This window comes from Schistocerca serialis, chromosome 3, assembly GCF_023864345.2.
Source record: "Schistocerca serialis cubense isolate TAMUIC-IGC-003099 chromosome 3, iqSchSeri2.2, whole genome shotgun sequence".
NCBI classification, from domain to species: Eukaryota; Metazoa; Arthropoda; class Insecta; order Orthoptera; family Acrididae; genus Schistocerca; species Schistocerca serialis.
The window spans coordinates 308,200,588-308,213,072 of record NC_064640.1 but is presented as its reverse complement, the minus strand read 5'-3'; the positions used below and the strand labels follow the sequence as shown (position 1 = coordinate 308,213,072).

The following is a 12,485-nucleotide window of genomic DNA, read 5'->3' as shown; positions in this document are numbered from 1 at the left end:
TATCTCCTTGGCGTAGACACCAAATATCTGAACAATAATTCAGATTTGTTAGCACAAGTGATGTATGTAAAATGTTTTAGCTTTTTTTCTAAATCGCAGACTGGGGTTTGTGAGTTACTGCAAACCCTGTGTGTGTGTGTGTGTGTGTGTGTGTGTGTGTGTGTGTGTGTGCGTGTACATTTTCTTGACAGTTGTCCTGTATAAAGAGTTATTCCAGCACGGAGTGCAATTTCACATGTCAAACACCAGTGCTATGCATTTGTCTGTTTCCTCATAAGATGAATTTTCCATTGCTGGCGATCATTTCATAGGAATGATGTGAGCATAGCATAATTTCTGAAGGGTAATTGGATTTGAGCACTGGGTATTATACACGAACGAAAAGTATATTGTGCATGCATAACACAGAGTCTATGGTTTTCTTTGCTGCAGAAGGAAGTAGTTTTATCATCTTAAAGTTTGTCACCATGGTGAGTGGGATAGAAAATTTGCAGCATGGATGTATGTCAGATGTTGGACATCCATGTCCTGCATTAGAGTATTAAGGGCGTTGCACATCACATAGTTATAACATGTTTAAGCGCAGAGCCGTCCATCATTACGAGTGTGTGTGTGTGTGTGTGTTACGTTTTACGATCATTTCTCTCTTGCTAATACCTTCTTGGTACTGATCCCAGACATGAGAACAATACTACATAGCTGATAGCACAGTTGATTTATGTAAAATGCTTCCAATTCCATCCACCACCACTGGCTGGCACTGAAATTACAGAAGAGCTGGTAATTTTGCTAAAATAGATCGAACTATCAACTGTGGTGCCTATTAACAGTACATTGACGGTGTCTTTTCCATCCTATCCGTGCAGTAGTGCACTGTTGATTACAACATAATGATTCACTGATATCACATACTTGAGATGGAGAGAGTCTTGGTGTTAGCAACACATTCCATCGAAACAGTGATCGTGTACATGACTGCAATATAAGGAATGGTCTTGGTCTCTTTGAAACGGAACATTGAGACATCTGCTATGCTATCACTGTGGAAAATTTGATTAAATGTAGGGGTCATCACCTTCAGACAGCTGTTTGGAAACGCTCCACAATGGTGCAAACTCTTCCAGTTTCCATATGTTGCAATGTCTTCCACATTTTTTTCAGTAAGAAACACAGCCCGTGTCTCTTATTTAAATCATTCTGTGTGCAGTGAAAGCAGTATAGTTTACACCATGTGATGTCCAGCTTTCTGTGAGAGCCAATGGATGAAGCGTGTTATTGTTGGTTTAGCATCTGACACAAAGTCGTGTTGGAAAATGTTTGGCGGAGTACAAAGATGTTGTCACACACTGCTTGGTTGTGTTACAGCAGGAAAAGAATGTATCAAACTACTTATGAAACAACAACACACGAACTCTCTCTTTGTGATATAATCGATACAGTCTTTCTCCAGTACAGGCGACCAAACTTTACACAGGATCATGAAAGCAAGTTTGATCACTGGTCGCCTGCACTAGTGGACTGACAAAATGTATATTTAATGGTATCATCACATATGGTCTATGAGTCTATGTCAACATGCAGATGGTATTTGTTTCCCCACTATATCGGATGAAAGAGAAATACGGTAAAATCTTAATGAGTTCTCTACCAGGTAACCTTGGCAAAGCTTTTACACTTCATAGTTTTACTCCATTGGATATTACAAAAATAACGATGGAGAGAGAGATACTATGCTGTCGACAAAGACTTGGTCACCATCACACTGCCGTATTTCTGGAGTGGTAATCATAGAAACATGATAAAGGAGATTAGGACATGAACGGATTGATTTATAGACCGTCATTCGCTATTGATGAATTGTAGCTGTTATGCTTTTGGACTTCTGTATGCAATCCACATATACTCTCCATGGTTGCGAATTTCCTCCTGTACATTAGTGTGCTATTTTTCTCGTCGTGACAGCTCTCTACCTGTCAGCCTTCTATAACGGAACAGTGCTGCGGAATGTAATGGGATTTCGAGAGAATCAGCATGGGTCTGCAACTTAGTGGGGGACATCTTTTACTTATCAAAATCAGCTAGATTCAAATGTTGTATACCGAAGTCTGTAAGATTAATGAGATTACAACAGGTAAGCGATATTCTGACGAAAGGGGCGTTAAGAGATGAGCTGTATGCCGTTTTCTTCTAACAAGGGAACCTCCCCATCGCACCTCCCTCAGATTTAGTTATAATTTGGCACAGTGGATAGGCCTTGAAAAACTGAACACCAATCAGTCGAGAAAACAGGAAGAAGTTGTGTGAAACTATGAAAAATACGCAAAATATACAAACTGAGAAGTTCATGGGCAACATCAAGGACGATATTGGCACAGGAGCGCCGTGGTCCTGTGGTTAGCGTGAACATCTGCGGAGCGAGAGGTCCTTGGTTCTACCCTCGAGCGAAAAGTTTACTGACTTTATTTTTGCAAAGTTATGATCTGTCCGTTCGTTCATTGACGTCTCTGTTCACTGTAATAAGTTTAGTGTCTGTGATTTGCGACCGCACCGCAAAACCGTGCGATTAGTAGACGAAAGGACGTGCCTCTCCAATGGGAACCGAAAACATTTGATCCTGGAAAACACGTCTGATATATTCTATACGACACTGGTGACGGCATGTGCGTCACATGACAGGAATATGTTGTCGACCCACCTAACTTGCACACTTGGCGAATGGGTAAAAAGATTCTTCTACCTTGCCCGATTTAGGTTTTCTTGTGGATGTGATAATCACTCGCAAAAAAGTTATGAAAACATTAGAGTTTGTCACATAAACTGCAACAAATGAATGCAACAGTTTCACAGTCGCACAGTTTTCTCTGTCAAAACATATGTTTTTAATGTTTTCAAATTTTTCCGTGTGTAGACCGTCAAATCCTGCAATTGTCCAAGCAAATCTGAACATGTCCTGGAATTTTGGAGAGCTAATTTGATTATGTGTGAGTGCCTGAACTCTGATAATTGTCTGAAAATTAAAATTTAAACTTTTTACTGGAAGGAACACTTGAATCAAGGACCTCTTGTTCTGCAGCTGTTCGCGCTAACCACGCGACCACGGCGCTCCTGTGCCCACATATCCTTGATGTTGCCTATGTTCCCATGGACTACTCAGTTTGTATATTTTGCTTATTTTTTCATAGTTCCACACAACTTCTTCCTGTTTTCTCGATTGAACTGTGTTCAGTTTTTCAAGGCCTATCCACTGTGCCAAATTATAACTAAATCTGAGGGGGGTGCGACGGGGAGGTTCTCTTGCAAGTATTGTGGGCAAGCATATTACAGCCTCTCACATATGTCTCGCAAGGTGACTGCAGTGAGAAAATTAGGAGCTAATACGAAGATTTCTACAGATAGACAATTAGCAGCAAGAGTTACGTCTCTTATTTTCTCGATAAGCAAGAGACAACATTCTTCCACAAGTTTTGTGTACCTATAAATGGATGGAGTGACATCTTAAAAGGTAGACTAAATTTACATTTACATTTGTATGTTTAGATTGCAAGCTATCGTATGGTATGAGGTGGAGGGTACATTGTACCACTATTAGTCATTCCCTTTCCTATTCCACTCACAAATAGAGGGAAGGTAAAAGACTACCTATATGTCCCCTATGAGCATTATCTTATCTTTGTGGCTATTATGCGAAATGTATGTTGGCAGCTGTAGAGTTCTTCTGCAGTCAGCTTCAAATGTCAGTTCTCAATAGTCTTCCTCGAAAAGAACATCTTCCGTCCAGGGATTCCCATTTGAGTTCTCGAAGGATCTGCTCACTAATTTTGCAGGAGCCATTAGGAACGCTTCAATACGGATGTATTCTCAGGGAAAACTAGTTCCGCAGACTCGTACTCGTTTGGGATGTGGCAGTGAGTAGACAGGTATTCTGGTATTTGCTCACTGCATCAGCCTTTCCAGGATATTTTGAAAACACATCTCAGAATGTTTCAGTTTGCAGGAGGGATGTGGGGAAGCATATTGTTCTACACCCTGGTGTTTACCCAACGGCATTTAAACGCCCAGTCCTTTTGAGAAGGATAGGACAACTTTTGCGAATATGGAATCATCAACAGACGTCCAGCACAGCGAGCAGCGGGTTGTCGGCTCGGAGTGGTACAGCCCTGATACACAGGCGGAGGTTTCCAACCTCGTGGCAGCTGTTGTCATAGAATCAAGCAGTGGGGGTGGAGAAGCATGTGAGACATCCTATAACCCTCATAGACTGACAGCTCTCAGCAGGATTAGTTTGGGAGCAGTGTACCAGAATTCTAGGTAACTTACTTCTACCAGCACAATAAGACAACCAAGAGATAGAACGCAGCATTTGATATCTTTAGCTATTTCACGACGATTATCACCAAATGGTTCAAATGGCTCTGAGCACTATGGGACTTAACATCTCAGGTCATCAGTCCCCTAGAACTTAGAACTACGTAAACCTAACTAACCTAAGGACATCACACACATCCATGACCGAGGCAGGATTCGAACCTGCGACCGTAGCGATCGCGAGGTTCCAGACTGAAACGCCTAGAACCGTTCGGCCACCAGCGGCCGGCCGATTATCACCTATTGGATATCAGAGGAAGTGACGACCTGGCCTTTGGGAAGCCTACAGACGTCACAGAAGCGTCTATAACGGTTACCAGGCGAGTGAAATCAAACTGCAAGAAAAAAATTACTTATCACACCAGGGGGCTTTCGTGATCAATTTAATTAATTAACATATCAACTCGATAACAATGATGTGCCACCGGGTGGTTGGGAGCGAGGGTGGGAATACCATGTAAATTATTCAAGAATTCGAGTGGTAATAAGATTTTTTTCGCCGCTGTGAGATCTTAACGAATTTCAATCTCTCATCTACACACGGAGAGATTATCATCGTAATAAAATCAGCTATGTTATCGAATTTATAAAGTGATATATAGTATAAACCTGGTATTTGCAACTTTAGCTATTTCACGACGATTATCACCAAATGGTTCAAATGGCTCTGAGCACTATGGGACTTAACATCTCAGGTCATCAGTCCCCTAGAACTTAGAACTACGTAAACCTAACTAACCTAAGGACATCACACACATCCATGACCGAGGCAGGATTCGAACCTGCGACCGTAGCGATCGCGAGGTTCCAGACTGAAACGCCTAGAACCGTTCGGCCACCAGCGGCCGGCCGATTATCACCTATTGGATATCAGAGGAAGTGACGACCTGGCCTTTGGGAAGCCTACAGACGTCACAGAAGCGTCTATAACGGTTACCAGGCGAGTGAAATCAAACTGCAAGAAAAAAATTACTTATCACACCAGGGGGCTTTCGTGATCAATTTAATTAATTAACATATCAACTCGATAACAATGATGTGCCACCGGGTGGTTGGGAGCGAGGGTGGGAATACCATGTAAATTATTCAAGAATTCGAGTGGTAATAAGATTTTTTTCGCTGCTGTGAGATCTTAACGAATTTCAATCTCTCATCTACACACGGAGAGATTATCATCGTAATAAAATCAGCTATGTTATCGAATTTATAAAGTGATATATAGTATAAACCTGGTATTTGCAACTTTTATGTGCTGTTACTTTGACAGACTTCGTATGTAACGAGACATTTGTTTGCTTTATGAGAGTTCAAAAGTGAGGAGACATCCTGTGACAGAGGTAGACCATGCTCTTATCACTCCAAAAACGAGTTTAATATTCTAATCCTGTGATGCAGGACATGTCAGATAACAGATGAGAGAATACTTAGAGGAAATATAGCTGTGCCATGGATTTGTACAGAATTTTCACAACAAGTAACGTTACTTGCGTGATGTGAAAACGTACGGTCCGATTTTTTCTATATCTGAAAATAATTTGTGTAGAAGGGAGGGAGCTACATTCCCCGCGAGAAATTCGAGGTGTATTGACAAAACAATATTACCGTTTCGGATTTTTTAAACTGAGGAGTCTATGTCAGTGATGGAACTGTTATATGCGTCCTAGCTGCTCGTGCTTCACTTGCATTGTACTGCAGTTGGTGGTGGGGTCACGAGTGAGTCGGGCAGCAACAGTAAGTTGCAGATTAGCCTGGCCGCCAGCATCCAGTGGTTTCTCACCTGGATGGCTCTTCAGGTACACAATACACTCGGTGTATGGCGCTGTACTACACTTGAGGTGGCTAGTCAGTTTCCTATTTCGTCTTGAGACACAGTGTTCAGGTAAGATAATGAGCACTACACTCGTAAAAAATATTATATTAATATATTTCCCGTGTTTCTGTTGGATAGGATGTGACTTTCAACTTGCAAATACGTATAAGTATGGCGGCTGTTCGTAACACTAACAGGGGACGCACAACACTGAACACTCACTTATAACAGAACTATTCAGGTGACAGGGCGTCAGATGGGGGGGCGGGGGGGGGGGGGGGAGGAGGATCCGGACCTATGACGGGGAAAACGGGTTGCTACAGGAGTCCTGTATACAGGGGCAAGATGTTACAAGCACAGTGCTGCTCCAGGATGATGCCCTCTCTCCCTCCATTTATCCCTCCTAACAACTCTGATCCTCACCTCCCCCTCCTTTCCTCTGTCCTTTCCCTGGACTCCCTCTTACCCCCCCCCTTTCCATCCTGTTTTTCCCCCGCCTACCCTCTCTCTGCCTCCCTTCTCTCCCCTGAGTCCTTTCTGCTCTCCCCTCCACTGCTTTTCCCACTCCTTCTCACATCCACCCAGCCCCCCCCCCTTTTTCTATGTCCTCTCCCTCCATCGACTGCCCCCCTTCTCCCCATCGTAGGTCCGGATCCTCCCCCCTCCTCCCATCTGCCGCCGTGTCACCTGTATAGTGGTGTTGTAAGTGAGTGTTCAGTTTTGTGCGTCACCTGTTAGTGTTACGAACAGCCGCCATACTGTCGCTAGTTATGTTTTTTATCTTGTGCGAACAGAAACCAGACTGTCGCCATGTGTTTTTTAATTGTGCCTGTCTACTTTTATATTTTAAATTCCACAACTTAACGCCATTTTACAGTTTTTTTTTACAATGTCATCGTTTTATTGTCGGTTTTTTTCTTGTTTGTTTCTATTCTCATTATGTTTTTTAACTTTTCTGTAGGCTGTAGAGCAGCATATTACATTGCTGCCAGACCGCCCCCCCCTCCCCCCCTCTAGGGGACAGAGGGTCGCTGTTCTAATATAGTTATTACCCATCCTTATCTTCCTCCCAGCAGCAGCTATTCATTTTTAGATCAACAGGTACCACATTGCGTACAAAATAAAGACTTACATCCATCCTATCCAACAGCCCAGCAGAGACTGCGTCCTTATCCCACCAATTTTCAGATGAAGGAGGAGAGGGGAGGGGAGGGGAGTGAAGTGAAGTAGGGCCAGCAGCGCCCTCTGGTGATAGTGTTGTGAGCTAGGTGAGTTAGTCTCTAAATCTCAAGGTGAACACACAAGATTTGATTTTCCCACTGTTCAATTTGAATTTCCCAGCATTTTTTGAATTTCCCACCAAATTTTAATTTCCCATCATTTCCAGGGGTGGGGTGAGGGAGGAGGATAATGGAGTGGTAGGGGAAGGGACACACACTGGATGGGAAAAAAACTCATGATGTCATCAGGGGGTGGGAATTATTAGTTGATCAATTAATTAATTAAATTAAAGCACAAGCATTTATCTGCATGAGTTCTGAAATGCATCTTCACCCCATCCCACTACATTGCCATTATTTGTCTAAAAGTATTCACCCCATGCTCATCTAATACCTTTCTTTTCCACTCATTGTGTAGGAGGCTCTGGATACAATCTTCAGCTGTGTGCTTCCAAGTAGTACACTTATTAAATTCGTCCCTGCTCATCACCAACATTTCCTCAATTCCACACATGGATGTTTGCATTGGAGCAGAGGAGCATCTCGCCTCTGGTGCTTTGGAAGGCTGACTGGACTTTTATTAAATGAGACACAGTTCCACCACACACATTTATTAGCATGAGCTGTGAAATGTAACTTTTTTTTTCAAAGCAAGCTGGTCATTCAACAAATATTTGGAATTTAAATAGGAATGTTTCTCTGTTTTGAACTCTTTTATGGAGTTCATTTTGTAGCCCTTATTGATTATATGCAAAATTTCTACATTAAATAAAAGTGGAGGAGGAAGAGTGTGTTTTTCAATTTTGAATTTTCTCTATCTTCATTGAGCAATGACAGACAGGGGGGGGGGGCAATTAAGACCCACTTTTGTGAGCACTTGCTCAATGAGACAATGGAAATTCGTATAAGTCAACTTTTGAACAAAGTTTGAAATATACAGTGGAATGATATAGAAATTTATTGAGATAACGTATAGAATTAGTAGATCTGTAGTTTTGAAACAAACAACCTCAAGTTTCACATTAAAGTGTCAAGTGACATTTTGGTTCAATGTGACTACAATTTGCGATACGAAATCCATTGCAACAAATCAGGTTAACTTTTACAACGGCAGTGTAGATTCAATTCTTCATGTCAGCTAAATGTTTTGGTAAGGGAGGAACATACACATGATCTTTAATGCAAACTCAGAGAAAGAAATCCAATGGTGCCAAGTCTGGGGAGTAAAGTGGCCATGCGATTGGTCCTTCACAGCCAGTCCACCAACCTGGGAAGGGATTATTGATGAAACCTGAAACTTCTGTGAGGGAATAAGGTGTTGCACCATTTGGCTGGCAGTAAACCATCCAATCTCAGTCATCCTCATAAATCTGTGGAATTAAAAAGTTTTCAAGCACATCCAGATACCCAATACCAGTGACAGTTTTCTCCATGAAGAAGAAAGGGCCATACACTTTCATTTTGCTAAGGCCACAAAACACATTAACTTTGAGGCTGTCACATAAGTGTTCCACAATTGCTTGTGGATTTTCACTGCCCTATATTCTGCAATTGTAGGTGTTCGCCATGCGACTGATATGAAATGTTGTCTCATTGCTGTTCAGGAATGTCTATGCTCCACATCAGTGAAAGTAGCCATTTTAACTGTGCACTACACTGGCGCTCCTGCTGGCATAATGGGGTACTGATGCACTATGTGAATCAAACTTAAAGTACCAAGCAAGGTGGCATAGTGGTTAGCACACTGGACTCACATTCAGGAGGACAACAGTTCAAACCTGCATCCGCACATCCTGATTTAAGTTTTCTGTGATTTCCCTAGATCACTTCAGGCAAATACCTGGATGCTTTCTTTGAAAGGGCATGTCTGACTTCCTACCACATCCTTCCCTAACCCAATGGGTCCCCTCCACCAAATCAACCAACCAGCCAACCAAACTTAAGGTTGTTCACTACAAAATGACACATCTACCCATTCCGTAAGTTATCTCAAATAAATTTCTATATAATTCCAAAGCTCTATAGCCCTTTTTGATTCTCTCTTTATAAGCATGTTTCATTCTCAAATATTGTTGCACAATGCCTGATATGTATATGTTCACATGTTTGATGGCTCTGTGGTGGATGGTTATGTCAATGCCAGTGAAATTGCCACCAGCCATTCAAAACAAATTTTTTGTGGTGAATCTACAATCATAGTACCTTAATCTAACTTTTGGCCACTGAGCCACTGCACAAGTGTCCACTGCCAGGAGGATGAATGTGCATCTCTTGATTTTTCCGTTTCCAAGAAGAACATATGTGAGAGTTATAGCTTATTTTCAAATTACGTGACTTTCGATTCCCTGTTATTTGGGATAAAGTATGAATGTGCTTGCTGCAATTTTCTAGTTTCCCATCATTTTAACTCATATCTTGCGGGATGTGGTTGCAATGCTGTTATAACCTCGTACTAGCATTGCGAAGGATAGCTTCTGTAGTCCACTTTGTGTGAGCACTTCACTTCTAATACCTGTAGCCTGTGGTACATTACCACCCAGACTGTGGCGTCGTATCACAGCACTTTGCCTACAATGCAGAGGTTTCTTTCAATGACATGGCATGTTCACTGGTAGACCTAGCGCTCCTTAGGCAGCTGGTGCATGCAGACTGCTCCCAGGGGCGGCAATGTGTCCGGAGGACCGTTTCCCTCCTCATTGTAGTGCTAAATAAAGATTCAGGTGGGGAGATCCAAACTTTGAGTTAGGAGAAGTAGTATCGAGTGCCCATACACCTCTCAGTGAATAATATTTTGAGGAGAACTTGTGAGTGAGGTCAGCAGACACCTATCTAACATCTTTTGTCTCTGGTGTTAATGTGATAGTGCCCATACTTCAGAACTTGGGCACTGGCATCACTAATGCAACTAAGCAATTTTTTTAAATTCCCGCCAAAATATGAATTTCCTACCATATTACACATACAGCAATTGACAGTGTTAGGACAATGTGTGTTCTGGCACACTTATGATTTCAAATTTATTATGCAAATTGATCATTTAGATACCTCTGTCCCTTGATGATGTCATGGGTTATCTATAGCTGGCATGTATCGCTTCCCCCACAACTCCTCTGAGAAATTCCTGAGTGGGAAATTCAAATTTTTGGCAGTAAATTAAAAAATGGCGGGAAATTCAAATATTTGGTGAGAAATAGGGCAATTGGGCCACCTAACTCCACTCACTCCTACTACGTCACCCAACACCACCATCCTTCCTCCCTCCCCCCCCCCCTCCCTCACCCCTGCCACAATTCCACCCCTCCTAGACTTGTGAGGGAGCTTTAGTCTGTGCCAGGCTTCCTGAGAGGAATGATGCAGTTGTTTACTGTGTACTATGTATTCAAGGGATGAAATGTCTGTGCTGGAGAAGGGAGAGTTTAACAGGTGTACTAACTATAATCATGCAGCTGAAGACTGCACGATTAGCATCTCTTATAAAATGATGAACATTAGTCCATTTCATTTAGGTATTAATGTTAGCAATAGCTTATGTGGAACTATTTGTAGCAATAGCTTATGTGGAACTATTTGCCACATTTTTCATGCATGTGATACATAAATTCCTTTTTATATATACTTTTTTTTTTAGGTTAAAGGTCTCAGGAAGCTACAGAAAGGGCAGCAGTCTAAAAGAGGACAAGACAAGCACAGGAATGTAGACCCAGCAACAATCCGTATTGTAGTTGTAAATTGTTGTAGCTGTGTTGGGAAACAATCAGAGATCAAACTGATAATAGAAAGCACTGAAGCTCAAATGATAGGCATAAATTGTAATTGTACTGCATGTTTTCTCAGAAAATTATTTTGAACAATTAGTTCAGGAGCCCATACAAAGTGTAAATGACTGCAAAAACATACTTGACCTCTTAGCAACAAATAATCCTGAGCAAAGAGGGAACATCATGATGGATACAGGGATTAGTGACCATAAGGCAACTGTAGCAAGACTGAATACTGTAACATCCAAACCAACCAAAAATAAACACAATCTACATTTATTTAAAGTAGCAGATAAAAATTCACTTGATGTCTTTCTAAGTGACAGTTTCCTCCCCTTCTCATCTGACTATGTTAGTGTAGACCAGTTGCAGTTTGAATTCGAGAAAGGCTGGTGGATGTGGATACAGAGGGGCATGTGTTCAGCACACTGCTCTCCCATCCATTGTCAGTTTTCGTGATCAGTGCCACCACTCCTTAATCAAGCAGCTCCTGAATTGGCCTCACAAGATCTGACTGCACCCAACTGGCCAACAGCACTCAGCACACTCAGATGGTGACCTATCCAAGTGCTAGCCAAGCCCAACATGCTTAGCTTTGATGATCTGACATGAACCGGTGTTACCACTGTGGGAAGGCCATTGGCAATTGAGAGATATACACCACATAAATTAATAAGAGATGGTACTGATTCCCATGCTACACAAAATGGGTCAGAACACTGTTGCAGAAGCAACGAAGAAAGCATGTCAAATTTAAAAATCTGCAAAATTCTCAAGATTGTTAAAGTTTTACTTAGGATGAACTTCAATGCAAGATGCTTTTAATAGTTTCCACAGTGAAACTCTGTCTTGAAATCTGGCAGAAAATTCGAAGAGATTCTGGTCATATGTAAAGGACACCAGCAGCAAGATAGATTCAATACCTTCACTGAGCAACAACTATGGAGATGTCACTGATGACAGTGTCACTAAAGCAGAGTTACTAAACACAGTTTTCCAAAACTCCTTCATCAAAGAAGATGAAGTAAAAATTCCAGAATTTGAATCTCGGACAACTGCCAACAAGAGTAACGCAGAAGTAGATATCATTGGTGTAGTGAAGCAGCTTAACTTACTTAATAAGGGCAAGGCCTCTGGACCAGAATTTACATCACTAAGGTTCCTTTCAGAATATGCCGATACAATAGCTCCATACTTAACAATATATACACCCCCTTGCTCTTCGAAAGTTACATACCTAAAGACTGGAAAGTTGCACAAGTCACACCAATACCCAAAAAAGAAATAGGAGTAATCCACTGAATTACAGGCCCATTTCACTAACATTGATTT

General features: G+C 41.8%; 1 protein-coding gene across 1 annotated transcript in view; it reads left to right on the top strand.

The window, feature by feature from the left end:
• LOC126470103 (uncharacterized) overlaps positions 1–11,244 on the top strand; it is a 109,176-nt gene extending 97,932 nt beyond the window's left edge. Inside the window, exon 6 of the mRNA XM_050097678.1 lies at positions 11,024–11,244. The gene's annotated coding sequence lies outside the window, so the exon portion shown is untranslated. The remainder of the gene's footprint in view (positions 1–11,023) is intronic.
• Positions 11,245–12,485: the final 1,241 nt, after the last annotated feature.